Here is a 5,132-nt window from a genome sequence, read left to right as displayed (position 1 = left end):
CTTCCATAAGGAAGGGATTTCAGATAGCTTAGCCATTGGGGGAAAGTAGTTGTTATGGCAAAAACACTACTGGTCACCTTAGGAATACATGTTTTGATCCAAATTCTTCACTACAAGAGTTCTAAATCTGGGAATTGTGGAATTGGATTCATGATATGTAATTGTTTGACATTTGGACTGATTTTCTCTTGTTTGTGTAGGCACAATGTCTTCTTCTTCTCAACCAGCTCCCTCTACACAGGGGAAGAAGAGATATAAGAAGCGAGCCCGAGTGAATCAAGGAGGAGATATTGAGGCTGAGCCTACCCCACAATTTGATGCTCACTTTTGGAAGAGTGAGGAACATGAGAAACGTTATACTGACAAGACTTCCAAGAGGCCATTTGTGAGAGAAAGAAAATTCGTTCTGGAAAAGGATGAATATCCTCAATTTCAGTCTCAGCTGAAGACCAGGGATTGGGCAACTTTTGGAAAAATATTGGGTGATAGCAGCCCTAACATAGCAAGGGAATTCTTTGCTAATGCGTTTAATGGAGATCAAGGAGGCAAGAGGACCTTCACTAGCTGGGTGAGAGGAAAGAAAGTGAAGTACGATGCTCACACCATCCAAAAGCTACTGAAGATACGGTTCTGTGACTATATCAATAATGCCAGTTGTGAGTTCAGGAAGAACTGGCAGAAAATTGAAATTCCACCAAGGAGAAGTGACCCAAACTTTGAAACCTGGACCAAGATGCGGGCAGCTGAGCCTATTTTGCAGACTATAGCCAAACCTGGTGAAACTTGGGAGTTAACCAAGGATAAGGTTGCTCCTAAGTTTCTTTGGTTGAGGCATTTAAATGGTGAGGCTAGAGTCTGGTTTCACTTTGTAATCTCAAATGTCATGCCCTCTTCCAACCAGGCAGAGGTCATCCTGAAGAGAGCTGTCCTGATTCACACTATCATGACCAAGGCGAAGGTGGAACTTCCTATTCTTCTTCAGGACAGCATTTATGATATGGCTCACTCTGACAGTGACTCTGCTGCTTTGGGTCACTGTTCCTTGATTCAGCTGCTTTGTCAGAAAGCTGGTGTAGATGTTACTGATAATGAGGCACCAACTAAATTGCACCCTACAATTGATGCCGCAATGATAACAAAGCAATTGAAGATAAGAGGAGGGGAGGCCACAGGATTGACCCCTGGTAGGAAGTCAACAGCTGAGAGTGATGATGAGTTAGAAGAAAGGCTACGGTCAAGGGAGCAATGGACGGTGAATACTGACTTCCGTATGAGACATTTGCGCAGGCGTCTCCGGTTTATGCAGTACAGCCAGCACTCATTTCAGACATATATGGTGATGATGATGAAATCTATATGTAAGGCTCAGGGTTTAGATGTTATTGATTACCAGCCTGCTGTTTACCCTTATTCTGATGAGGAGGAAGCCTTTGAAGAAATTGCCCGGACTCACTATGCTGATCATGTGGATGGAGCTGCGCCTGTTGATGGTGCTACATCTTCTCATGCTACACACACTTCAGAGAGACAGCCTGTTGTTGATGCCACTACCACAGAGACCACTGCTGCTGCTGTTGATACTGGTGCCATGGATGAGGACAGGGGTATTGATCCTGAGTACAACCCCTTGCCTACTGCTGATCCAGGCTCAGATTTGATGTTTACTGATGATGAGGAGTCTACTGACTAAACTCCTCATTTTGTTTTTACACATTTTCTGTTTTTATGGTTTTATTTTGGATACTTTTAGTTACCTTTGGTATTATTTTTAATTTTGTACATTTGTTAGTACATTGAGATTCTCTGTTTGAATGATGCACTTTTGAAATAGTACTGATGCTATTTGTTGATATGTGAATGTGTTTCAGAACTCGTCAACTGCTTTTTAGATTTAAATTAGTTGTTGGGGACAGCAACGTTTAAATCTGGGAATGGGGTGTGAATGAATGACATGATTATGGTGGTATCACACAGTTGATGATGACACACAGTTGATGAGCCACAAACAGGGAAACATCTCAATCCTTTCTTTTAAATTCTTGTGAATGTAGTTTTAGGTAGTCTAGGTAGTGTTGTATATGTACAAAAGTTGGATTTAGAGTTGAGATAATGTGAACTTTATGAGGATAGGATGATCAAAGTTTTACATGATTGATCAAAAAAATTTGATGCAATTTGAAATCCTTGCATGTGTGCTAAATGATATGTTTGCATGACTCATGCTATGTGAGGAGTAGAGAGATCAGTTTGATGTATATAGAGAAATTCAAGCATGCACTCTGAACTGTGAGACATAGAGCCCATACAGAAATTTTTTTGTTCAGATAGCACTTCACTGTATGAGTAACTCTAGAACTTGCCCTGTTTCTAACTTGAAATAGTTCATGGTTTGTAAAGTGGAGTTTATAGAGGCATTTTTCTTTTGAACCAAATTTTCCTATTGCATGGAAGCCTTAAGCCTAAACTTGTTGTTATAAAACTAAGAGCCCTGCACTTATTCCAGATCCTAAATTTTCAGATTATGTGTTCAGATAAGGGGTAAGGAGGAAAGCTCTGTTGGAGAAAGGTGTTTCTGCAATGAATAAAAATATTAAGTGTTAAGTGTTGGAAATTTGGAGAAAAAGAAGAATGAAAAAGGAAAAAGGAAGTAAAGGCACAAAGTGCTTGGTTTGGAAAAGGAAAAGAAAAAGGAAATGAGGAAAAAGGGAAATCAAAACAACACAAAGTGTTGAAAGTTGGAAGAAAAGGAGGAAGGAAGTTCAAGAAAAAGAAAAGTTGTAGAAAAGGTGGTGAAAAGAGTAAATGAAAAGGAAGAAGAGAATGAGAAGGATTAAGGAGTACATAGATAAATTCAATAGTGATCCTCCTCTTATCTGAATCTGATTCATCTATCTAACCTTCTGCAACATCAAATCCTACTTTTAGCCAACTACGTGCCAAGCCATTTTCCTTCTCCTATAGAGAATCCTATCCCTAGTCAAGTCATACCATCAAAGCCTCTTTTGTTCTGCTTATGAATCACTGTCACTATGGAAAGTGAGAAGATGGGCAAGCTTATAGTAGTTTGAGTGCAGTGGAGATTGAGTGATGAGTACACCCTTAGACACTAGAGTGCAAGAGAGTTTATTCTCACAATTTTTGAGAAGTTCCAAGTGAGGGGGTGTTTTGTGTTGAAGGTCTCTGCATTTCATCTTACTGATCTGTTGAAAGTCATGTGATGAGGTTAAGCAAGTCATAGTAAAAGATAGATTGCTGGGTTGTTAGATTGTATCTTGGAAAGTTGATCTGTCATATTTCAATCCAACCTCATAAATTTCATGTGTAAAGAATCTCAAGTCTTTCTCTGTCATTCAAATCTGGGAATTGTGATGAACCATTAGTTCATCATGTTTTTTAGCAGGAATTAGGATCAAATTGTGTGATTAAATGATGAAAAAACAAGGTTAATGTCCTAAGATGTCCTCAATTACAAGTTCAAGAGCTTTATTGGAAATTTGTATGATTCTTGTAGGAAAAGCAAGCTTGAAAGGCAACTGGAGAAGGAAGAAGATTCTGGAGCTCAAGAGGAGAAAAATTGCCTAAGTGTTGAGCGCTAAAACGTCCACACTGAGCGTTTTAGCGCCCTCCTACAGGAAGAGGCCAAAACTTGCTGGTGATGAGCGCTAAAACGCCCACACAGAGCGTTTTAGCGCGCTCGTGCACTTAGAAGATGGAAAATTGCTGGTCTTGGGCGCTAAAACGGCCTGCAATAAGCGTTTTAGCGCCCTGAAGTGGAAAAAGGACTCTGGTCTCCACCGCTAAAACGTCCAAATCAAGAGTTTTAGCGTTGGAGTCAGTTAAAGTCAGTTGAGAATTCACCAAGTTTGGACGCTAAAACGGTCATTCCTTAACGTTTTAGCGTTGGAGTCAGTTAAAAGCAGTTGAGCATACGTAAAGATGGACGCTAAAATGGTCACTTATGGACGTTTTAGCGCCCACATCAGTTTTTTGTTTTTAATTGTAACACTATAAAAGGCAAAGCCTTGACACTTAGAAAAAAATCTGGATCTTGAGGGATCTGAACTTTCTCTCTCTCTCTTAAACTTTAGTCTGACGTCTCTCTAAATTCTCTTAGTGTTTAGTTTTTGTATTAGGATTTCTTTGTAATAGTTTGGAGATTGAAGACCTTCAACATGGAAATGAAGTTTGCTTCTTCTTCTCTTATCTATTCCTTAGTCATGTCTGAGTAGAGTCTTTGTAGTCTTAATGCAATAGAACTCCATGATAATATTATGTTGATCTGATTAATATGATGAAGTATTTTTCATGTGTTGATTTGAGATTTTCTGATTTAATTATTTCTATCAAGGAAGTAATATAGAATAGGGATGTTTATATGACTTCTGTATCTGATAATCTCAACATCAGAATTCTAGTACTCAAGGGATTGATGCTAGAGTTCTGATGTAATCTTAAGACTTTAGTAATTCATGCATGTATTAAGAAAGAGATCACCAAGGGATTGGGGTTTCTGATTAACGTATCTATCAGGGTAGTAAGGGATTACATCTTGATGATAAGTAAAAGGTTGATTAACATCACATGAAAAAGAATTCATCATATGATCAATTTTTTTTACATGGGTTATTATGGAGGAAAGTTGTTTTCTGACTACTTGTTGTTTTATTAATTCTTAATCCATATTTATTTTGTGTCAAATTACTTACAATCAATTTTCTGGTGACAAATTATTCATGACTTTTACAAATTCTTATCTGATTCAAATTAGTTTTCTATGGTTTATTGGTGTTTGAACACAATTCCTCGTGGGAACGATCTTTACTCATCATTTTATTATGTACGACTAGTGAACTTGCTAAACGTCCAACAGTTATGAACTTGTTGCATGTGGATATTGCCATGCTCTTGTATATTTATGACTATTTGTTAAGTCCTTTAAAATTGATGTATAGTTATGCCTCTTGTTATTTTTGTATTTTGAGTGAGCATAGGACTTGTCCATGGCCACATAATTGTATTTTGAGGCATTGGAAGACTTGGGATGTAAATTGACCCTTTGTTGTGTAAAATGGCTACGTTATTGAGAATTGTTGTAATGGATGCATTCATAATAAATATGCATGATGGAAGGG

Source organism: Gastrolobium bilobum, unplaced genomic scaffold (genome assembly GCF_033153095.1).
Source record: "Gastrolobium bilobum isolate Gb01-03AN ecotype WA unplaced genomic scaffold, APGP_CSIRO_Gbil_v1 utg26465, whole genome shotgun sequence".
Taxonomy (NCBI): domain Eukaryota; kingdom Viridiplantae; phylum Streptophyta; class Magnoliopsida; order Fabales; family Fabaceae; genus Gastrolobium; species Gastrolobium bilobum.
The sequence above is the reverse complement of the archived record's forward strand: the minus strand, read 5'-3'. Positions refer to the sequence as shown.